General features: G+C 40.8%; 1 protein-coding gene across 1 annotated transcript in view; it reads right to left on the bottom strand.

Annotated features, from left to right (window-relative positions):
- LOC140692914 (uncharacterized) overlaps positions 1-25,744 on the bottom strand; it is a 79,120-nt gene that overhangs the window by 42,165 nt on the left and 11,211 nt on the right. The window contains exons 3-6 of the mRNA XM_072957123.1: positions 8,676-8,797; positions 7,421-7,645; positions 1,189-1,388; positions 759-885 (exon numbers count right to left, since the gene is read on the bottom strand). The gene's annotated coding sequence lies outside the window, so the exon portion shown is untranslated. The remainder of the gene's footprint in view (positions 1-758; positions 886-1,188; positions 1,389-7,420; positions 7,646-8,675; positions 8,798-25,744) is intronic.

The following is a 25,744-nucleotide window of genomic DNA, read 5'->3' as shown; positions in this document are numbered from 1 at the left end:
CTACTTGAGACAAATGTGATTGTGTCTCTCCCACGCTTTTGGACTCATTTCAGACCCACTGTTCTTAGAAGAAACTTCAATTTCTTCACCTGGTGAAGGTCTTTGCCATGAAGCTGTCAGCTCAGGAAGGGCAGGACACACCCTCGTCCCTCGGCTCCACCATCTGGCAGAGCATCAGCTTGGGAGGATTGAGTTCTTAGCAAACTACTTCACTTATCCATACAAATCCATGGTAGATTAGAAAGATTTTAGATGTTGAGCTTGACTATTAATTTGGGGATTTTGCACTGGCAACCTGCAAGTATATATTCTAATTATTGTGTCTTCTTAAAACCATACCCAGATTAAAGGAGTATTTGTGGAATGTCTTCGGAGTAAAAGGGACTGTACTTTTACAGATTTTATGTTTTAAAATATGAACAACCCGGACAGGGTCAAAAATAGAACCGCCTCACAAGTGACAGAAGACAGGTGAGACGCATATAGCAACAGGTCACAAAGATGGTAAGAGCAAAGTTGTTTCTCCAACCCCCGAAAAAATTCCTCCAAGAACTGAAAACTCAGAAATTTGAAAGTAAAATACTATCATATAAAGAAAGAAAATAAATAATCCTCTTCATCAGGGTTTCTAGATCTGACTGCAGAGTTATTAGCAGGCCATACTGAATCCTAGCACAGAAAAATCAGATGGACTAGTGATGAGTAAGTTCCAGGAAAACGGCAGTAACTCCTCCACTTGAAAGAGGACACACACTCACTTGTTCAAGGTGATTGTAAACCACATTCTGCAGAAATTCAGAAGATTCAGGCACCGCTTCTAGATGGTGATGACACGGAAGGACGGCTTGGATGCATGCTTCTAACTGAGTCACCGGCATTCTTACACTGCAGGGGGAAATGGAGGCCCTCAGCCAAGAGCACAGTTGTTCCTGTCATGTATCCCAGGCCGTGCCTCGGGGACTCAGTGTACTGTAGCAGTCTGGCCCCAGGTGAGGACCCGCAGCGTGGCCCAAGCAAGCAGGAGGGGCACTGTGCTTGAGAAATCCCATCCCCCATGGGGGCAAGAGGGGCTGGTGGGGTTGTGTGAACCTATAAATGCTCATAGAAATACACCTGCATACATTGAAGTGATAAAATTAAAAGTAGCAGGCTATTTAACAAAATTTCAATTGTCAGTGTTAATTTTACCATTCCATTCCGCTTGTCCCCTGCACTCTGAGACAGGCTTAGGCTCTCTCACACATGCAGCTCTGATGCAATAGTTGTGAAGTTATTTTACTTTGCTGCAAGTGTCTTCGCTCCCAGTGTCACTGTGACTGTCGTCTCTTAACACAGTCAGATATCTTCCTGGATCTCTCCCTGAGTTCCTTGCTCCTGCTTCTCAGATCCTGAGATAAAGAACAGGTGAAGGCACTTGACTGGAAAAGTCAATGTGGACTTGACCAAAGTCCTCAGTGACCCCCTAGGTGAGTGCTGCCCACCCCTTACCTTCGATTCTCAAGGTTCTGCCCAGGGTGACATCCAGCCAGGAGAGAGTCCTGGGCCCTATTAAAAGCTGTGTGGCTTGGGTGCAGGGAAAGCTGCAGGAGCTGGTTCCGTAGCCGGTCCCATCCACACCTCTGCTCCTGTCTCTCCCGAGGCAGCGCTGCCAAGCCCCCAGGCTCCCTGAGCTTCTGTCTTTCTCTTCTACTCTACTTCAAGCCCTTTTCCTCTTCCTTTATTCCCTGATTATCCCTAGCTGGAGTGATTTTTCTATCATAGAATCTGAAAAAATTTCCTGCAGCTGAAAAAGAGGTGCCAGAGGTCAACGCGCATATGGTGGTTCCTGAATAGAGCCCCTGGTTAGGGGGACCCTCACCAACACTCATGGGGCATCAGGCATGTTGCACCACCAACAAGAGTTTGCTGTGACACCAAGGCACGCACAGCATCCCTGCTCACTAAATTGTAGTTGTAGTCCTTTATTATGAAGCAAAAATAAAAAAATTGCTCATGTTTCTTACTAAAATTATTTATGAGGGAGAAAAAGAAATTGTAATAGAAAGAACAAATTTCACTCCATGTTAGATGTGTTCATTTGGCTTTAATCCTGTACCTTGTTTTCTAGGCTCAGACTTGCTATCTCTGCACCTTTTGTAAAAGAAAGTTGCCTTTAGCCTGAAATATCCAGGAGGGTCTATTCTCCGGGCTCTGATCTTTAAGGATATTTGCTCTTCTACACTTATGTATAGATGGCAAGTTGCAAAATAGTGAATAACCTTTCTTTTTTTTGGAGGTTTTACAGGGGCACCATAATTTGACCCACATGGACAGCTGCAGGAACAAAGGATTTCAAGGACAAACAATTCATACAGCAAGAAGTTTGCAACAACCAGCCACATCCCCGCCACTTTTTAGTATAAAAGGAGACTGAATTCTGCCCTGGGGAAGAGAGTTCTACTGGATAACAATATGCCATTTTCTGGGTCTGCCAGCTTTACAAATAAAGTCTCTTTTCCTTACTCCAACATCTCATCTCCCGATTAATCGGCCTGTCATGCAGCAAGCAGAACGAGTTTGGACTTGGTAACAAATTGACTGCCTTAGAGGTAGTATGTCTCCACTGTTTCCTCATTTCCAGTATTTCACAACCTATCAATTTTATATGCTTTTTAACAACATGAACAAAAAACCTATTACAAGGAATTGATTCCACAGAAATAAAATTATTTCTACTCCTTCAAAACTTTTTTCTTTTCTATTTTATTTTGTTTTGCTTATTGAAAAGAAAATAAATTCAAATCTTTTTATTTCACGTATTTTTATAACTAGATATTGTAAATACTACAAAGATATTTAAATTGCAATAAAAATTGTTCATATATTAGTATAAAGATATATACACAATCAATGCAGATTAGGAAAGGAGTAGATATTTACTAAAAATCCACTGCACATCCAGTCTTTTACAAGCATATCCTGGAATATAAGCTCTATTATCCAGGGTCCCCCACCCCCAATCTCACTGCGGAGTCCCTTAGTAATCAACTACCAAGGCACCAGCATAGAACCATGAGATCACTAGTTTAGGTATAAATGAGAGTATTAGCTCATTCAATTCTAAAACAGAAACCTTAAAATAAATACTGAACTTACTTACAGATAAACAAATTTGGACACAAAAAAGTACAGTTTCTCCCCAAATTCACAAAGATAATAACTGGTAAAGGCAAGATTTGAACTCATCTGCCTTGAATATAAAGCTAAGTTGGAAATCCCCTTCAACTGTGGAGGACCAGCAGCACAGCCTGTCACCCTATCTTTGTTCAGATCTGGCTTTAGACAGCCTGAGACAGCACCCCTTCCTATGGAACTCGAGGGCAAACAATAACAATAAGGATTTTATATTCAGTAGTTTCTTAGGTCTCAATTATATAAAGTGTCAGCAGGTCAGCAGAAAACTCTGGGAAATATGAGTGGGTCCAGAGCTTTTTGCTGATAAGAAACTCAATCTATCAGGACAGAGTGACCTTCCCATGAGAGGCCTCATGGACATAAACTAAAGGCAACTGAGCAATGAAAACTAGCAAGAACATGGAACTCAAGCAAGAAGGATCCCTACCATCCCCTGCCCAGTTGCCTCTTCACCTTTGTGGACAAGACGGCAGAAGGTCCATGTTCTTGTCCAAGTTACAACATCATGGATTCTCACCCATATAATATTACGACTCTATGCTGTCTTAAGTCCTTTCCAACTAAAATATGATGACACCAATATCTCAGCGGAATGTCTATGTCTCCACTTTCTCTCTTCTATTAGGAGACTATATCTATGGCCACAAAGCCGAAATTCAATTAAAAACACCATGCACGAAGCCTGGTGAAAGTCTGTGTAAGAGACATTGTTCTCAAGCTCAGTGAGTGAAAACTCAGAAAAAGTGGTCCTTATCCCTCTGCAAGTGGAAGGTAGCCTGATTGTGTGTGTGTATGTGTGCACACGTGTGTGTGTAAATCAAATACAATGTATTGTGGGATGTGCACAGATTTTTTTTATGTTACTCTCATTTCATGAGGATGAGCCAACCTTTAAAGTAATTTGAATCTACTATTCTGAGAGAGTCTCAGGATCTTTTGGTGGAGGATGGGAAAGGGGAAAGGAAAGGAGGAAAGAAGTAAATGAAGCAAAGCTGTAAGTATACTGCTAGGGAAAGGCAAGACATTAATTTTGTTCCTACTTGCATCACACACAAATTAGGGACTGGCTTTCCCACATGTCTTGTCAAGCACTGAGTTGCAGAAGAACAGGTGACAGCCCATTTCTCACTGAGCTTGTGACTGTACGTGGCATCTTATAGACACTAATTATTTAACCTGATCAAACAATCTAGCAGCAGGCTGTAATTCTCCTATTTTGAGAGATAAGAAAACAGGAAGTGAAAGAGGGTATATAGCTTGACCAAAGTCAGAGGACAAGTAAACTAAAGAAGATGAATTCAAACTCAGATCTGAATGCAGAGTCTGATCTTCCCACTCCGAGGGCTGGAAATTCCTTAACACACAGGGTCCCCAGCTCCTCTGCTTTGTTCCTGGCACCAAGCATTTCCCATGGCGATATTCTCCAGTTCTCAGACACAGCGCTCTGTGCAGCCAATAACCTCCATTCGACCTTGATCATCTACCTGTCACGCCCACCAGGCTTCACCAGGCAAGAAAGCTGGCTTTCAACTGCATACAAAGCCACCCGTTTTATCCTGGACTCTTCAGCGGCTTTTCCAGCGTAAACGCAGCCATGAAAGTGCTCACAGTTTGTACATGAGCCACACTACCTCTCTCCATCTCTGTCCCCACCTATACTACTTTGCTATGACCATTTTGAGAATCTTGGAAACAAATTTTTAAAAACAGAAAAGAAAGGATTCTGTAACAAGTACTTAATACTTACAATTTTAAATGAGAAGTTACAAAGTGAGTATTTACAAACCGAATCTGCCTTCCTAGGTGTCAGTTTTAACAGTTAAAATATACAATAGCAAAAAATTCTGACTTAAATAATTAACAAAAACATCAACAATAATCTGGAATAAACTCAAAAATAATGCCCATGTTGTACATGGTGGAAGTACAGGACTGTACTGTGGGGTAAAGTAAGAGGTGTGAAAGTAGAGACATCAACATTTTGTATGGAGGAAAGCAGTTTTGTAAAAATGTACGTTCTCCTAAAGATAATTCAAAAGTACTAAAAAATCCCACGACAGCACTTCTTTTTTTTTTAACTTGAAAAATTATATTAGAATTCTTCACGAATAATAAAGTCATAATACTAACCAAGAAAATTTGGGATCGAAAAGAGAATCAAAAAATCGCACTGTCAGATATTAAATAAATGTTTACAATATGTAAGATATAGTGCTAGTGTAAGAAAGTAAGATTGATAAAAATAAACCATGAGCTCAAAAAGAGACTCTAGTGTACATAAGTATTCTTTACAGGTGGGATTTCAAGTTAAAAAGCAAAGTAGGAATTCAATAATTGTCTTGGGACAATCAGAGAATCCCCTGGAAAAAACAAATTCTATTCCAGTCATAATGACCGCAAGAAAAATTACAGAATGTGATGTGAATATTAGAAAGTACTAATAACAGCGAATATAATTCTTTGCTCATATTAATTCAACTTCTCTTCACTATAACAAGTACCATCATCATCTCAATCTTAGAGATTAAAAAAACCTACAGAAGAAATTTATACCATTATAAGAAAGTATTTCTAAGAATAATATCAGGAATAAAACCCAAAAAGAAGACATTTACAATCTTAAGATTATTTTGGGCCACAACAAAAATGAACCTACTGAACAAAATGAAAGGCAAAATATGACAAGGAAAAGCTCTCTGATACATGTTGATGAAGACAAGGGGTTAATGTTCATAATATACATAGAGCTGTCACAAAGCAACAAGAAGCTGCCTCACTTAAATGTGTGCAAAGGACAAAAGAGATCATTCACTTTTTAAAAGTCAGATGGCTAATGAGTGAAAAATGCTCAATACCTCACTGGTCATCAAGTGCAAATTAAAACAATGAAAAAGTACTTTTGCTCATCATATTGGCACATATTTTTAAAAGATATTCTAGCTAGTGTCCATCTTTGAGAGAACAAACTGTGAGCGATCTTTTGGAGGATGACATGTCAATGGATATGTAAACTCTGAAAAACGTGTGTACACACAGGCTGAACTCCACATTTTGGAATCGTTTCATTTAGAAAAATTCAGTTCAAAAAGATGTACTTATCAGAGCATTTACACAGCACTGTTTACAATGGTGAGAAGAAAAGCTGAAGTGAAATCATATCCAGCGATAGAGAATTGGTTACATAAGTTATTCTACATCTTTTCATGCCCCACAGGAGAAGGAATTTCTTGATTCACTTGAAAGGAGCCTGTGATTTATGTAGTTGTCACATCCAAGGACTAAATTTCCAGAAAACTTAACGAAAATAATACTCATACAAGATCACAGGAATGTTTGTATAAGAAGTATGCCAGTCAAACACCCTTTCTGACAGTGGAAAATGGAGAAAACTTAAGTGTCCACCATCAAGACAATGATGCGGTAAATCACGGTGAGCTGTGGGCACTAAAGTTCCGGTGTTTCGGCGTGGTCCAAGGCCTTGTCCACAGTACGCTCCCACGAAAGGTGTCCTTACACAAGAGACCAAACCTGCATATCAGGAAAACCCTCTACTCTATCTGAAAGGACCGGGTGAGTCTGGAGAGAGAGGACGTCTGTGATATATACCTGAGTGAATAAACCGAGCTGCAGAAAACATATAGTATGGCCTTATTTTTCAATAAAGCATATATACACACACATAGACATAGATTTCTCATATACGTGTATGTATGTGTTTATTTATATGACATAGGCATAAAGGTCATGAAATATATACTCCACATTGTCAGCAGTTTTTACTCTCAGGAAAAAAGGGGAAGGGATGTAGGGGACTTTCGGTACCACAACAGATCTCTTTTCAGAATTTCAGTTAAGTATACTTGGAATTTAAAAGTTTATTTAAGTCCAAAGTAAAATGGACGAGGACTCCACAAGACAGAATGCTATACTAGTCATTAAAAATCATGCCAGGGGAGATAGAATATTGTAGAAAAATGTGTAATAAGCCGAATGGAAAATGGAGGTCTCCACACAGTATACAGGCACACATTGCTCGCTGGTTTTTATGACAGAGGTAATACACACTGATGAAAAGAACAGAAAATAGATGTTAATGTGTTAATTATTATCTCTGAGTACTGGCACCAGGATAGATCCATTTGACCCTTTTTTCATACATTTATATTAAATACACACTATTTTTCATCTGAAAAATGCATTTTTAGATGTCTAGTACCACACATTGGAAAATTACACGAGTACTTACAGAAACAAATAACTAGGAGACACCGCAGCAGCGTCACAAAGTGTAGAAAGGGCGATCCTGAATAACACCGCGCAGTTACATAAGGACCCACAAAGTGAGAGCACCTGCTGTAACAGGGCGCGGCCCCCTTCCATTTGTCAGATGTGTCTTCAGGGCTGAGGCAGTTCTGAGCACGGCCAGTGTCAGTGCTGGTGTCTGGATGGATGCCACTGGAGGTGAGGGCACCTGCAAGCCGAGAGGAAGAACAGAAATCATCCTCTGCTTTTTCTGTCTTGTTTCTTTGTTACTTTTAAAGAGAGGCGGAAATAAGATAAACTGGATCTTTCCTACTGAAATTTCAGTAATGAAACCATTTCTAAAGTGATCACAACTTATATTCTGCCTATGACTGTCTTTTCAACAAAGCATCATATTTATAAAATGTTAATTAACTCAGTTAATTAACTCCCTGTTGAAACATTCTAGTAAAGAGCATGAACTGCAGTATGTAAAAGAACCACACCTGCAGTGACTAGCTCAGCTGTCTTGACGGCAGTGCAGTCAGCCCCCACCATCCCGTGGCCCTGAGCTCCTGATGCTGGTAAGAGAGCGCGCTGCTGCCTCAGATGGAAAGAAAAGGTGAAAGCATTTTCTGAAAACTACAGCACTGACAAAACATAACTGATAAATCCCAGGCTCCTTTGAGGCTGTCATTTTCCGTTTCTGGCCAACACCCGTCAATGAGCAGAACCACCACATTCCCGAGTCATGGGACTCACGTGGGCAGCAGTTTTGGAGAAATTTCCAGGTATAGAATGTAAACCAACTATACATAAAACTCTGAAAAAGAAAAGATGCAATAATCTGATTTTGGAAGACACTAAAATATTCTCCTAAGCCTTAGTACTTGGAAAGGCTAGGCTTCTACTAAGCCACTTATTTATTTCACAGCCAATGAGCATCTCCCACAAACCCTGTTTCCCTGTGTCTGCTGGGAGCTTCAGGCACATTGATGTTGTCTATCTTATAAGTCACAAGGCAGAGGCGTGTGTCTCACGCTGGCAACTCTCACACAGGCTCAACTCCTAGCCTCACTGTATGAACTTGGCCCCATTTTCTCACCTGTTTATTTGGTACCTGTTCTTCTGTAAGCTGCCTGAAATGCTTATTGAAACAAGTCAGAAGAATGAGTGGGTAGAGAAATGGACAGATGGACAGGTGAGAGATGGGCAGAAAAACAGAGAGTCTCCAAGAGAAGGGGATCAATCAAAATTACCTATGCAAAACCCTCTTCTAGTCAGGGAAGGAAACCACCACGGAGAAGTGTGAAGAGGCAGGTTGCTTAGGACTGTTTCCTGGATTCCATGAAAAGTCACACCAAGAGATGAGAGGGTAGAACTATAAATAATAAAAGAAAAAATCATGCATGTTTGAAAAATATATCTACATTATGTACTTTCTAAAGAATAGAGTCAAATTAGCAAGGCCCAATAACACAATCCTTGGGTATATACAGAAGTGAGAATCCCATCTCCAATCTGCAAGGCATCCCTTTGGAGCACTGAGAGTCTACACGGTGCAGTCATAAAGCCATCACCGCAAAAGCGATGCTATCCTGCACTTACGAGGAAAGAGCAGCTGTGCTCGGTCTGCCTACACGTGTCTTTTACACCCCTCAGCACCTCTACGGGGGAGGGACGCCTAGCGAGCCCCATCTCTGCAGGACAGAAAACAAGTCCAAGAGAGGCTAAGCCGACCTACCAATTCTCCATCTCACAGGACTTGTCACTCCAGACCAGGACTCGAACTCGGACCCACGTTTGTAACCACAGTACTACCGTATTTTATGTGCTTTTTGTGTGTATAATACATTTGTTTCTGGCATGAAAGGGTATTTAATAAATGATCGGTTGTCTTGTCTATCTCATTAGTTCACAATCTTTATATTTTTGAATTGTACTCTTCCCCTGGAGAAAGGAATGGAAAGAGCGGGGGTCAGAATGAGGTGGGGCTCCATTCTTTATCTGTTGCCTCATCTCATCCAAGTCCCCAAACAGGGAGAAAGAGCAAATGTTCTCTTCATCATTTAAAGAGAGGGCTCCAGTGACGGTGACTTACTCAACCCCAAAACCAAGTCTGGGGGAAGGGCACATGCAGCAACGAGAGCAGTATCACCTGTAGGAAGGCAAAAAGAGCTCAGGGGATGGCTCAATGGGTCAGCCTGATTTCATTTCAATCGATAATACAATAGCACACTCTAAAAAAACTAGAATGCAATGGATTTCCTCTTTCTTGACATCTAGCAAGTTTCCACATCTCACATGTAACATTATCACGAACTAGTGAAAGGAAGAGTCCACAGACAAGGAAAATCAATGCCACAGGCAGGCTGAAACACAGGCTGGAGGAAAGGAAGGGAAAGGGCATAGTAAAGAAGAGGGGAAATTCTGGGAAAAAGACATCATCACAAGGACTCTCAAGCATCATCCAGCAATCATATAATCATTCTTTCAAGAGAGAGTTACTTAGGTCCTATTTTGTGCAACATTGTACAGTGGGCGAAGCAAGAGCACAGCGTCCATGGTGGCAGCAAGCTGCGGAGCTCCAATACACTTCTGATCCCGGTACCTTGCACACTTGTCCTCAGTATAAAGGCAAAATATATAGTAAAATAATCCAATGTAAACTCTATGCAATGCTGAAAAAATTAAAGAATACCTAAATACCTGGACAGACACACCACGCACATTCCTGAATCAAATGACAGCATTCTTGGGATGGCAGTGCTCCCCAGAGCGATCCATATATTCAACGTGGACTCGATCACAATTCCAGTGGGTTCCTCTGCAGAAACTGACTATCTGCTGCTACAATTCATATGGGAATTCGAGGATCTCAGTAACCAAACCGTACTTGAAATAGAAGAACAGTTTGAGAGGACTTGTAATTCTCAATTTCAAACCTTACAACTGTATCTCCAGGTGAGATTAGAGGCCATTTTTAAGTTATAATTGTGTTTATCCTTATTTTCTAAATTCTGTACAACGAATATACCTGTTAGAATAAGAAATTTAAAAAGTAAGGTATCTTTTAAAACATGCAAACCTATTCATTCATTGGGAAAAAAATATTTTGACTATAAAGAAGTAAACAAATATCTAGTGAAAAAGGACTATTTAAAAACAAGAGTGCATTTACATTTTTTGTAAATTGGAAACGGAAAAGCACAAACACATCAAGTTTCTAGGGAGAGTGTTGCAACATATTAATTGTTATTTCCAAAATTCTAATTGAACAATGAAAACTCAAGAAAGAGAAAATCTTGATTGACAGCCAACTGCAAACACATGGAGAGCAAAGGCCTAGAAATCACAGTTCCTTTAACTCTGCTACTAACTCAATAGGAGAGGAAATTCCTCAGTGAGGGGACAGTGGAATCCCATGCATAAGACAGGATACACAGTACAAACTGCACTAGAATTGGGGGTGATTTCCATAGAAGAATTCTAAAGTTACAACATTGATGAAAAACTATAAAAACACTGACAGACAGATTAAAACACACAGTCATATATATTATATAAAAACATATGAAGTCTGCCCCCATGTTGCATAGAAATACAAACATATTTGTTCATTTATGGGCACTGATTACTTTATCCCAGGTAGAATATTTCAACTAAAATAGATAATCAATAATACACTCCTCTTGTCAAAACTAGTTGATAAGTTACTCTGCTATGTATGCATAATGTGTCTAAGATAGATTTAAAATTAGTGAAAAAGATTTTTGTATGGTTTCTTGAACCCTTCTCAAAACACCAAGCTTAATTTTAAAATAAATCTGAGCAGTATTTCTATATGATCTTTTCCCTTGTGAAATGAACAACACAGTCTGTTGTCAAAATTCTTTCCTTACAATGATTCACGAGCACCGTATACTCACAAAACTGCTGGACAGCAAGGCACTATCCAGACACTGTGACAAATCAAATGAAACACAAGGAAGACAGTGACCCTATTCTGCAGGGCTTATAATCTGTTCCAACACCGGGTTTTTATTTGATTTGTTTGATTGGTTAGAAAAATAAAATCACTCAAGTACATTCTTCTTTGAGCATTATGTAAATCATGACTCTCTTTTTAGTGTCATGAGCAGGAAAGACTTGAGTATGAATTGATTAGATCAACTAGGCACAATCATCGCTGGAGCCTGTGTAATAAATAAGTACATGAGATCTAAAATAAACCTACACAGATCTCTGCAAGGAAAATGAAGAGGTGAGTTCCCCAATGAGAAAACAAACAATCAAGAAATCAAAAAAGGAAAACTTTTTCATTAATGATTCCAGGCAGTAGTGGAGCATGGTGGTGAAGATCACAAATGCTGGGGACAAACATGAGGGTCTGAAATCCCACAGCACTGGGTAGCTGTGACACTGATATTTCAGTGAAATTTTCTGCACCTCAGTCTCCTATCCATAGACTGGGGACAGCCACAGCACCCATCTCCTAGAACAGTCTTAAGAATTAAGTTATTTTTTATATAAAAGTTTAAATAAAATACCTCAGATTTTAAATATTACCCCAAAAGCTCAAGGAACAAAGAAAACAGTGATAAATTGGAGTTCATCAAATGTTAAAAATTTGCTTCAAAGGACACCATCCAGAAGGTGAAAAAACATCAGAGAGGAGAAAATTTTTTCAAATTATTTATCTGATTAAGTATTTGTATCTTCAAATAAAAGAAAAAACTCCTACAACTCAACAAGAAAAAGAGAACTCAATTAAAATGTGTATAAAGTATCTGAAAATGTATTTTTCAAAGAAAATATACAAATGGCCAATAAGCACAATCAAACGATGTTCAATATCATTAGCTGTAAAAGAAATCAAGTCAAAACCACTAGGAGAAACCGCTTCACACTTACTACAATAGGTTATAATAAAAAAAATGTGTAACAAGCACTAATGAAGACACAGAGGAAGCGGAGCGCGCAGCCCTTGCTTTTGAGGATGTAACACAGGGTGGCCACTTTAGAAAACAGCCTGGCAGGTCCTCAGAGAGTTGAACATTTGGTTTATGAATGACCCAGCATTTCTGCTCTCTGGTCACACAAGTAAGAGAACTGAAAACAAATGTCCACATAAAAATTCCTACAGGAGTATTCACGGCGCCATTACTCTTCACAAACAAAAAGCAGACACAACACAAACGACTATCACCTGATGAATGGGTAAACAGTAGGGCCCAGATATACAGTAGAATATAATTCAGCAATAGCAAAGCATAGAGTACTGACCCAGGCCACAACCTGGAAATACATTGAAAAAGTTACTCAGTGTGAAAGAAGTCAGTCACAATAGACAGTTCCATTTACATGAAATAACTTGTTTTACATGAAATGTCCAGCACAGGCACATCCATAGAGAGAGAACAATGGCTGCCTGGGGCTGGGGGAGGATGAGGAAGATGGGAATGACTGCTTGTGCATACAGGGCTTCCTGTTGGGGGATGAAAATATTCTAAGATTGACTGCGATGCACAATTCTGGGCTTTGAGTAAAAACCGCTGCACATTTTAATGGGTGAATTGTATTAAAACTGTTAAGGACAAAAGCACCTAGGGCCAGAACCTTCAAATAGTAAATGCAAATTGCTAACTTTTATTAGAGGAAGAAGAAACTGCCCTCAGCATGAAAGCAGGAGATCGGCAAATATGGGTTAACAGAATTGGACAAGAGCATTTCACTTGAAAGAGTTGCTGAGTGTACACGAAATATTCAGAAATAGGAAAATCAGCTTGACATCACGAAGAAGCATTCTGCTTCAAATGCAGATCAAGGATTCGGCAAGCCCAGCTGCTAGAAATAACCAGAGAAGAAACCTGGTTCTTACAACAAGCACCAGAGCCAACAAGGAAATGGTGGTGAGGAAAGCAGGCAGCCAAAAATCTGGAACAGTTTGCTACAAATAATTTCTCCACTGAAAATTCAAAAATAAAATGAAAGTGATGCAATGCTGAGCTGGCCTCACGTTAAAGGGCTTCCTCTGCTGCTCGACAGTTCTGTAACCCCGAATGAGGGACTCAGGAGAATCAGCATGGCTCCTGGCAGTCCCCAAGTGACTGCCCACCAGCACGTTTACCACCATCACATCTGCCAGGGTTGTATTGCAGAGAAGAGACCAACTTCTAAAAGGCACAGGAAATGTTTACCAGGGAAGAAAAGGCTGCTGTCAGTCCTGGGACAGAGGCAGTGTGAGCAGAGGCCAGAAGGCTGCAGGTGAACTGGAGCAGACCTGGGGCAGGAAGGGACCACGGAAGAGCAGATCTCAATTTTCTACTCTCTCTCCCTAGAGGTAGGAGAGATAAAGCCTGCATCCTTCTCACCTGGAACTGTGGGTTCTGGCTGGCAGAAGTCTTACGTACAGGGAATGAATACTCAAGACTCTGTGGAAAAAGTCACGAAAGAGAGAGGGCGTAGGGACCCAACTCCACGAGCCTCTCAAATGATCCCATATTTATTGTGTATAATCAAAGGAAAACGTCATTAACAGTTGTGTGATAGTAAGCAGGAACTTGGGGAAAGAAGGATGAGACAGAGATTGTAGAATCCACCATGAGTACAAAGGCTTAGTGTATCTTTAGGTAAGTCATGGGGTGAGGGGAATAAGATACATTCTTTAGACATGTGAATTACAAAGCAGACCACCAGACCAGCTAGGTCCTTGCTTGGGGGATAATAGAGTATCTAACTGCACACAAGCCCAGCCTTTATAGCTGTGGGCCTGGGTCATTGCTTTGCGATGAGCAGAGTGCTATCTAAAACATCATCTACGCAAGCAAAGCATTATCTCTGCTTTTTAAGGCAAGGAGACAGGAGTGAGGATGCACAGGCACTTGCTTGCAAAGCAGTTACTAAGCATACGTTTTCTTCTTAAATTTGACAGGCGGCTGGGGTCTGTTACAATTTGTTAACCCAATCATGGGCTCCCACATGGAACCATTATGGAGGACACCCTAAGGTGACAAATCCTGGCTCTGGGTCTTTTCCTGCCAGCTTCAGCCACTCTAGCAGAGTCTAGGCACATTCCTGAATAATGATCATACAGAACCACCCACACTGTTAACTCCTGGTGCTTGAAACTTAATTTTAGCTCTACACAACTTAACGTAGAAAAGTTTCAGAAATAAAAGATATTATATTTACTTTATATCTCATCATAGGACTGATTTTTCTGATTGCTCTAAGCTGCTTCTTCTTGGTAAAGCACCTAATTCTGCAGGTGAATTCAGTACTTTCTTTGGGCATAACTAGCCACTTTGGGCTCGCTAACTTCTATTGGTCAAATACCGATACACTTAATTGATTTCATTGTTCATCAATTTCAGCTGGGAGCAGAGGGAGTGTCACTCTGTTCCTCAGCCCACCCTCAACCCTTATCATCAGCAACTCAGGCCTCCGGAAACCAAAAAAAGCTTTTGTTTCCCTTCTACAGTTTCAACAAACCCAACAGGATACATAAGCCTGGAGAAAGAATTCAACACAAATGTTAAAACAAAAATCAATAAACCTGAAGCAACTCCATCTCCGAATCATGATACACAATGACATGAGATTAAGTGTGTCAGGCCCAAAGCATGGGTGAGCCTGACCACCTGATTTCTATTCTTCAAAGGAAGGAAAGTTTTCCTATTTTTTATTATCACTCTGTCATTGTTTCTGATTAAGCCAAAAACTAGTGTATGAAATAATTAAGCATTGAAATAACAGATTTTTGTTGTATCAATTACAGAAGGCATTCAGAGGTGTTAGGAAAAACCACCTCTGTAAAAAATGCAAAATTTCTTCCACTGTGAAGAACACGTATACAAAATGCAACAGAGAATTCAAGCTCTTGTGGAGAGGAGCAAAAGCCACAGAATCAAAGCAAAGTCATTACTATGAGTCAACTCAAAATTCACTGGACAATCATGTTCAATGCATTCAATGAAATTTAAAGGCATACTGCAAACCATACACTTAATGATCTGCAGGCTAGAGGAAGAATTTCTCTCTTTAACAGACAAGAGTAATCAATAGGGTGCCCCACCAAACAAGGACCAAAGAACAATCAGGTTTTTAACAGTTCTGATATATCAGCATTTTCTAAAGATCAAAATCCAGAAATTTTAAACATTGATTCACACCACAATGAAACAAGCACTTAAAAAAAAAGAAAAGAAAATAAGCACATAGAACATGTACATAGATCAATGAGAATTTCTTGAGACGCTGGAAGAAACAGGCTATAGTCTTTTACTTGAGAAATAAAACTACTTTTAAAGATAAATGCTAAAACACATTTCATCATTCATGTTGCCTTGAAAAATCTGAGGCACTTGTATCTGATTAGAAAAGCAATTCTGAGTAATAGTGTGTTACAATTCAGAGCCAGTTTGCTTTAGAAGAAAAGAGAAAAGAAAAGCTACCGTTTCTCATATACTGCACAAAGTGTGAAGTGTCTCCCTGCCTCTTTCTCCTCCCGTTTTCTAAGCTCATGCTTCCCAACCCTTCTGAAACAAGTATGAGAACCTCTTATTCCCGCCAATATGCCAAATGACAAAAGAAAATCAATTTATTTGTGTAAGTATATGCTTAAACCTTGAACTGGAAGAGAAAGATATCAGAAGTCTATATGGAACTTATTTCTACATTCCTGAAATCACACACACAAACGTTCACACAGACACAGACACAGACACAGACACATACCCCCTGGATTACTGGGAAATTCACAAACTTAGGATTTCCATCTTCTAGAAGATAACTTTGTAGTTAGTTTAAAATACAAAACTGTCAGCTTTGGAAAGCCTTGATCACCTGCTAAACCATCCAAATATCAAAGAGACCCAATTAGCCTTCTCGGTAGAATGTAATTTCCCATGATGGCAAAACATACCCTAAAAAGTCCTGGATCTAAGTCTCGTGTTTATCACTAGCTATGATCGTTTTTAAGCACATTAACAGATTCAGAAACGTATGTCTCAACAGCATTTATTCTTATCGAAATAGTATACGTGTTCATTTGCCTATACAGAGACCAGGTCCCATCATGGAGTTTAAGAGCTATTTTGTGTATTGCAATATTTATTTTTAAGTGCAGAAAAGGAGGGTGGGTATTACTCAGTTGTAGAGCACCTGCATAGCATGCACAATGTCCTGGCTTCAGTCCCCAGTACCTCAAAAAAAAAAAATAAATAAAATAAGGGCATATTTAAAAATGAGTAAAGTTATAAAAAAATGCAGACTAAAAACCACTGCAATCTAGGAGACACAATTACAATAAAAAAAAACAAGAGTTTCTATCAATTATTGGCTATTTGCCAATCGCAGAGACAACCAGAAATCACACCTGATAACCATCACGTGTGATTCTCAGCAACCCTACTAAGTAGACACGGATGGGAAACCAGGCTCTGCAGATGAGGAGACGGAGCTCAGAGGAGCCGGGGACGCTGACCGTCCTGCTTCCCGTGACACCACATCAGCCCAGGGCAAGCGCTGACGGAGCTGCAATGAGGGGACACCCAGCTGCATGGAACCTTGGGGCACTGGGGAGTCCCAGAAAACACTAAAAACTGTTCAGTGAAAAACCAGCTCAAATATAATACACTGTGCCACATTCTTTAAACAGGGAACATGAGTGAGACCTTTTTGATGCCTCCGTGTCCTTTCTGCCATCGTCAGTTACTTGCCCTCACAGCGTGACCAGTGATGAACTGGACCCCATATGAAGCGCACTCAGATGGCAGAGCATTTGAAGCTGTTTTATGAAGTTTGTAAGACTCTGTCTGTGCCTCACACAGGCGGTCATCCATCACTTCTCACCGGTGTGGATGTACCACCTGAAATCACTCCTTTCTGCTTTTTAAAATCCCTTCATCTACTCCAGACTTTTCAATAGCAAAGAAGCAGCTAAACCACAGACAGTGGACAGCTTTTCACCAAATTTCTTGAACAGCCCATCGGACTACCTGGAAGCCCTTTACTTTTATTAAACCCACTTCCAGGTACTTCATCATTTTCGGATTGGTGGACTTGGCCTCTGACTGAGCTACTCAGAGAGCTCCCAGCCTCACATCCGTGAGAGGACCCTGCTGTTGGGAGAAATCAGTGAGAAAGGCGTACATCCCCCAGTCATGTCTGCATGGCTAGAAGTGCCACAACGTGCTAAAAATTTATACCATCATAACCCCTGGGCTCCCATGGACTGGTTTCACATTAACCAAACTCATGAGACACTGATGCAAGAAAACCAGAAATTTAACTTATTAATGTAACAGAAGATGTGAAACTATGAACCAGACTGCAATATCAGAGTTCAACCATGAGTATATGTTCTCCTCCACGGCCCAAACACGGGCAGGCAGTCACATGGCAAGTGTGGACAGAAGCAGAGCAGGAAGGATTTCTAGATGAATTCAATGGACTAAATTTCTGTTATACCAACAGATCTGCTGCCTGGAAAACAATTAATTCTAATCACGGTGCACTCTTCGTGGACAGTTGCCGAGACACGACTGTGAGCACCTGTGTAACTCTCCTTTCCCTGTCCTTTCTGGGCTAATTGATGCACAGACGTACAGAAATCGAGGGATGCAGATACATCTAAACACCCAAAGCCCATTCTGGGAGCCACAATACCATACAGCCAGGGTTAAAATACTTGCTCTGCCACTTACTAGTTCTGTGACCTTGGTCAACTTACCCTCTGTGTGCCTCAATTTCCACACTGTGAAACTGGGATAACAATCAAACCTTCCTTACTCGCTTGTTGAGAAGATTGAAGGATTCATTTCTGTAAAACGCTCAGAAAAGAATGTAGCACATTTTGGGTGCTCAACAAATGTCAAATTAATATTACAGTGGTTTACAAGTCTCCTTCCTAATCATCTTCTGTGTTTCCTGGCTAGACTAATACCCAAAGGAAATTCTTATTTCTCCTTTTATAAACTCATGGGATGAACCCTTCTGTTCCATCCCACCACCTGTTTAAACTGATGGAAGGGATACCTCCTCCCCACTCCTCTGGGCCATGCAGAGTGCTACTCCCTTCACAGCCCTGACCCCTGGCCCACAGCTAGCCCTCCTCACATTAACAGATTGAGTTGTGATTCCGTGGAGACAAGCAGGGCATGTGAAACCCTTCCTTTCCCTCCAGTGTTGACTACCCTAGGGAAGCACCCTGGATGCTCAGCTCCATTGCAGAACAGCCCTGTGCATGATGGGGCTCATTCTCTCAAGGGAAGGCTTGCTGTGGCCCAGAGATACCTGGGACAGGGTGAGTCTCTACTTCTGGGACACAGTATCATGACACTCATTTATCCACAGCCCTGAAGTTCATGGAGAACGTGGCTTCATCAGTAACAAAGAAGACATTTATCGCCTGCCTACTCTTTTGTGTCATCTCTCAGTTGGCTGCTGGAGACAACATGTGTATAAGTATTGGTTCCCCTTAGGCCCCAACATATATGAAGTAACAAAAATTTCTGTGGCTTAACGTTGGTCCAGGGCGACTGTGTAACAGTTCTGACTCTGCTGATGCTAAATTATGGGTGTAGGAATTATGGAACGTCCTCAAATATCTTTCATCATAAAATCAGCTTTTCTTATTTTCTTGTTTCTTTGTAATTACCAAAGACTATAAAATGATGGCTGCACACAAAACAGCAGCTAAAGTTTATGAGCTCTCTTGACATACCCACTGTGGTAAACATGTTACATAATTACTAATTCTCACAATTCTACAAAGCAGATATGAGTGTCCCCTTCTCACAGACGAGGGGAAAACTCAGAACGAGCTGACTCAGGATCACATGGTTCAGTGTCAGCACGTGCAGGCAAACCCAAGTCAAGAAACTACACCCCATCATATATGTACCAAATCAACTCCCACCAATTAACACACAGCGGCGGGGTCAATACTCAGGGAACTCAACACACTTTTCAGCTTTATGGTGCTCCAGAGGCAGCTTCTAGCTGTTTTAAAATATCCCGGCTCACTGGTTTCTAACACTAGAAGAAAAGCCCGATTTTGCCATTGTTTGCACAGCAAGTCTGAAATGTTCACAGCGAGATAAAAGAATAAAACTATGATATAAGCAGAAAAAATTTTCCAGGTAGAAAGACATAATGGACGTTGTGCTATTCTGAAGCATTAAGCAAAGGAATCAAAATAAAATCACATTGTTTAAGCCTTATTTTACAAACAGAAAAATTAAGACTGTAAAAAGTTGCAACAGCGCCACCTATGGCTAAAAAGACCTTCCAGGTTGCCGGGAAACATGCAACACAAAAATTGACTGTAAGATGAGAAACGAGAATCAGATAACTAGAAGCTTATGTAGCATATACTGCACTTTGCTTCGGGGGGATGGAGGGGTATTCAGTATTTAATCTGATATTGCTAATACTCCTAAATATAAACAAAAGACATAGGCTCATGGAAGCTCATCTTAGAAGAGGAAAGAATCCAGTCCAGCCACTTCATTTTACACCAGGGGAGACTGAGACCTGAGATCTGTCCTCCTGGCAATCAGCAGCAAAGCTCTCCTAGGTCTCATGTCTTGCACTGTAGTAAAAACCAACAGAACTGTACTACGCCTATATTCATAAAAGTCACGTCTGTATTTTTCCAACAGTAGGTAATCTAAGTATCTTGCAAAATACTTCTCAAAGAGCCAGGAAATCATAGAAGGGTATTGAAATACAAAAACATTTATTTACATATTAAAACAGCATGAGCTTTATTCTCTCTATTAAAAAAGTGACATGTCAAATCAAAATTTTGAAATTTTAAAACCTGAAGAGTGCAGAAAAAAATCAAAATTTTCTTTAGTCACAAAAGAGAGGAGCTTATTCCCTGATAATAATCAATGTGGATTTTTCTAAACTTAATGGTTCTGGTCAGAATCCCGAGAAATTAAATGTCTGATGGATGGTTACACGGCAACATGAATTCTGAGCTTACATTCTGTGTAAATAATCTTCAAGGTCGTCTGCTTAAGGCAATTTAAGTAGTCCCTGTCTCACTAGAATGACACAGATTTCATTAAAGCTTCATACTGCACTTAAAAAAAAAATCCTAGTTACTTGAAGCCATATTAATGTATATCATATATACACATATTGAATATGCATCAGAAATAAGCTACCCTTTTTAGTATTCAGAGTTGATACTTCTAAACTATCAGTCACTGTGAAAGCACATTTTTATTAAGCACCTCTACGGTGCTTTGTATACAAGGCGTCCAGCTCTCACAGTCAGACAAGGTAAACCATATTACTCAAATTTCACAAATGACGAAATATACTTAAGCCATGTAAACAACTAAGATATTCATCATCAGGAAAGAAAAGAGTAAGGATTTTACTTACAATACTCACTGACAAAGTTTTCTTTCATACTAAGACTACATAAAACAAATTCAGTGTTTGGAAATTTTTCAGTAAATAAGCACCACTAGAAAAAACAAGTAACATCATTAGCAACAGTTGGACTTTCAAAGACCACTTCTCTCTTGCACAATAGTTATTTTAAATGTTTTGTTTTTAGTTCTCACAAAGCACTAAATTAAAAAACTATTTCCTTTACAGTCATTACCTGAGAATAAAACATTTGTGAAAATGTACAATTTTAATTTATGCCACTCTGCCTCTCATTCTCACTGGTGTCTCTCCTTTGAAGACCTCATCAGGCTGAGATAGCTAAAATCGGTCATTTATGGGCTCACAGGAGTTCGGGAAAACACTCAACGGGAAGCTGATTAGAGGAGCAATTGAGAATTCATCCTGTGCAGCCTGGATTCCAGCATCGAGCTAGCCACTGCCAGCTGCGTGTCATTTGGGGCAAGCTGACCCATCTCTCAATCCCTCAGCTACAAAAAAGGAGACACTGATACCTACAATCAAACACTTGCTATGAAGTAAAATATGAGCAAAGCATTTTAGCCTCAGTTAGGCGTCCACTCACAGCGAGTTTGGTCATTATGATGATGAGGATGGCTGTTAACAAATTAAGCTCGACCAAACAGGAGAAATCACCTTAAAGGAGAAACATTTTAAGTCCATGAGTATTTCCTTTTGGGTGGACTGTAGAATATTCTATAGATTTTTTTTTAATAAACCAAATTTTGTCCATTAATTGTAGATTTACAGGTTCATGGACAAGTCTCCAGAAAAATAATTAGAGGCCTCTAACCTCTGAAAATTAAGATGTAAATTTAAAAAAAAAATCAGGGAAGAGATTATACCTCATTTGGGAGAGTATGTGCTTAGAATGCATGAGGCCCTCAATTCAGTCCCCAGTAACTCCATCTAAAAACTTTGTTTTTTAAGAAATAGAGAATTAAAGCAAAAGGATGGAGGAATACGGAAATTTTTAGAGACTCATCTCAGATTTAAGATAGGGAAGAAACCATCCAATTCTCAGAAGAAATCTTGAGGACTATGTAAACTGGATCTGAGATGTCTAGTCTTTTAACATTATTCATGAAATCATATTACCAAGTCTTAAAACTACCTGATAACCCACAGTGGTGATACTGATCATAACAGCTACCATCACGTATCGAGCTCCGGCTAGGACTGCTCTGTTCTGACATCTCTACCCCTAAGGCCTCACCAGGCGGAGAGCACTAAATTCGGTCATTTATGAGCATCTCGTGTAAGTCCTCCATTTGTGCTTCTCACTCTCCCCTCACCAGCTCCTCTGAGGGAAGCACTGTTATCATCTTCCCCACCCGCATACAAGGCCACTGAGGCACAGACACTAAACCCGTTCCAGGCCACATTGGAATTAAAGGACGTCTGTATTTCTGCTGTTTTGCTTTTGACAAAGGAATCTGAGATATCAATTCAAAGCAGACTGTTAAATAATCAAGTCTGTCAGGTCTTCACCTCAAAGAGCAGATACTATAAATTCCTGATGTAGGATGAGGCTGCCGTCACAAACTGACTCAGCTTGAAATTAATATCCAAGATGAAGCAGCGGATACACGTAAATATTCACGATTGTCAAGTCTGCCCACGGGTCTGGGCCCTTCACTGCCTGAAAGGGGGTGAAATCCCCACCCGTGTCTGGGAGGGAAGCGCGGCTCTTCCCGGGCTCACCCAGGCTTCATAGGCTATTTACCCCCACAGACTAGCCTCAACGGTTAAAAGCTCTCAAGATTTTTACACCAGGCAAAACTGAAAGACATTTCTGTAGATGGAGCACTTTCTCAGGCTTAAATTTTTTTGCCTACACTCAGCCAGAGGGAGAAAAGAAACAGGACTCTACAAAGTCCTGACCCTCACCACTCACAGGAGTAGAATGACCACAGCAGAAGATGGCCCTTCACATTGCAGGATGTGAACAAAATAAAGATGCCCCAACAACAGGCACTCCCAGACACAGCGCTCAGCAGTCTTCTGCACAATCACGGTTGTGCAGCCCTCAACACCTTCTATTTCCAGAACACTTCATCAGCCCAAAAGAATCCCCCTATCACTAGCATTCACTCCGTAATCCCCCTCCACCCAGCCCCTTCCAACCATCACCTGCTCTCTGCCTCTGCATGTGCCTTTTCTGGGCTTTTCAGATCACTGAAATCAACAATATCTGGCCGTTTGTGTCTGCTTCCTTTCAATTAACATGCTGTTAGCAAGGCTTGTATATTTTGAAGTGGCATCAGCATCTCTTTATTTTTTATTTTTTTTGGAAACGTTAAAGATTATTAGAAGGTGGTAAGTACTATCAAAAAGAGTAGAGTGGAGCATAAGTGATTGTGTTTCAAAGGGAAAAGTGTGGGTTGAACAGTCAGGGTGGACTTCCCAAAACAGGTGGCATTTTTCATTTTCCTCTTTTTTTTTTTCTTTTTTATTCACTCTTACGTGTGAATAATGTTCCACTACATGGAGATACTACATTCTGTTCATCCATTCAGCAGCTATGTATGGACGAGGTCCAGAAGAATGAGTGTAAGGGGTGACTAGCATGGATGGCATTTAAGCAAAGGGCAAAATGTGTTTTCAAAAAAAAGCCAACAAACAGAGGCGCAAGGAAATTCAGTGCGTTTCTGAGCAAAGTGCTTGCTTGCTTCGGCAGGACTACCGTGCAGGGCTGGGGCGGATATTGGCAGGAATCACGGTGAGGGAGTCACCTGAGAAGACATCCCACTGCAAGCAGCTCAGCCAATCCTCCTCCCTCATCCTGTATTGTTAGAGCAATGTTTCTAGGTTACTCTTATTTCAATTAATAGCATTTAACTGCACGTCTGATCATCACCATCAGACCACATTACCTCCAAGTCACAGAAAATCATTCACTGACCGGAGCAGCACCAGGACATAATGGTGATGGATTAGGGAGTCCTGCAGCATTCCAGCCTGCAGGCACAAACCCCACATGTGCCCTGGTGATGTCCAGAAAATAAAATGCATGGAAATATCTCACTGCTGGAACACGACATCTGCCCTCAAATTTCCCGAAAATCATGCTGGCAAAGCACTACTCAACCTTCTCAGTACAAAAAAAAAAAAAAGCTAAGAAGGCAAATTTAGGCTCTTCCATTGAAAACCAGCAGCCACCACTGCCAGTATTTGAGCTGGAATGCTCCTGACTTTGAAAACCACTGCGCAGTTACTTTTCAAACGTGAAACTCATATATATATACCACGTAGATGATATTGCAGTAGGATTTTTCTTTTCAAAATTTCCAGTTGCAAAATTAGCACAAGAAAGTTTATGTTTAGGCTTTAAAAAAAATCAATTATCCTCCATTTTCTTAATTTTGAACTTATTATTATTTTATAAATGGAGCTATGGTGCGTATTTAAAACCTTTTGATTTCTGAAAACAAGACGTTTATGACCTCACTATTTCAGAGCAAACTTTAACGATTCTTTGAGAGGTGGGGCCTGGGGTGCTCACTAACAGCTCTTTAAATACTGACAAGGATGTGCTATTAAGTAATACAAAGGCTCTAAGTCCACATTAGCTCAGAAAGCAAAGAAACCACACCAAAGACTTCCTTAAATATTTTATATATTCCTATTCTTTTGAATATTAAAGCTCTTAAAACATATGATTTTTTTTGAAAAAGACAACAGCTGTAATAATTTTCCTCTCACCAAGAAAGCAATCTTTATCAGGAATAAAAACCCCTATGGAAATCGAAATGACAGGACGTTTCTAGCTAAGTGAACATCCAGATCTGAACACAAACCTAAATCCTATCAGATCTCACTCGAAGGAGCTCTACAAAGGCCTGGGCAACCCTGGAGATTAGCTCTTTTGTTCCAAATGTTGGCTGAGCTAAGATAATCACACTAGGCATGGAAAGAGAGAAGAGGAATGTCCCCCTGGCAGCCTCCATCAGTTTTCTTCCAGCCACAAGGTGCCTCTAGGGCAGCCCCGCTAACAAGTCCCCCATAAGAAAAGCCGGCATCCACACTGCCCCTGCCGTCCCCAAGTAGCCCCGAAGCCCATATCCCAGCCTGTGAATGGTCTTCAAATGATCCCCCAGTTGGTGGCACCCTCCACCTCTTCCCCGCTACACACACACACAAAGCCACGACAGCCTTCCCAAAGCACAAATTTGATTACATCAACCCCACTTCAAACAGTTCAGAGGCTCCCTGGTAGAGTTCTAGCCCCACCCCAGACCCTGCTCGCCCAGCCTCATCTCAGTACATAGGTCCCCAGTGACCTCAGGAGCCCCCTGACCTGCTCCTACTTCCCACTTGCCTCCAGGTTCATTTTGACTGTTTCCCAAGGAAGCCTTCCCTCCCTCCAACCTCCACAATTTGTTCCTCTCTTCCTAGAACATTCTAGGCTAACTGACAACGCTAAGCTCTCAAGAAGCAAATACATTTTGCTTATTTATGTGGCTACATTCTCTCCCCTAGACTCACTGAAGTGCACGTGTTATGAATAAATGAATGACGGGTTGGATCTCAAAGGGACAGACATACCTGCTCTCGCCCGTCCCGACCCTTTTGTCTGTAGTATATCAGAAGCAAAACCAGAAGTACCTTTCCTGAGGGTCACTTCTGTTGACACCCTTCACTGCCTACTGTGTCAGTTCTAGTAAAACTCAACTTCTTCCAAAGCCCTACACCCCGGACTCTCTCCAGTGTCCTCCCCAGCAGGGGCTCCCTCCACCCTGGACCGCACAGGGCACTCTCCCCGGGTCCCCACGCCAAAAGCCTCCAGGCCTCTGCCCGGGCTGCCCCTGCGATCTGAGACACATTCTTGACTCCTTCTCCTGGCTGACTCTTACTCTGTCCTCACAACTGAATGTACAGCCCATTTCTTCCA

Source organism: Vicugna pacos, unplaced genomic scaffold, assembly GCF_048564905.1.
Source record: "Vicugna pacos unplaced genomic scaffold, VicPac4 scaffold_19, whole genome shotgun sequence".
In the NCBI taxonomy this organism is placed as follows: domain Eukaryota; kingdom Metazoa; phylum Chordata; class Mammalia; order Artiodactyla; family Camelidae; genus Vicugna; species Vicugna pacos.
The sequence above is the reverse complement of the archived record's forward strand: the minus strand, read 5'-3'. Positions and strand labels throughout refer to the sequence as shown.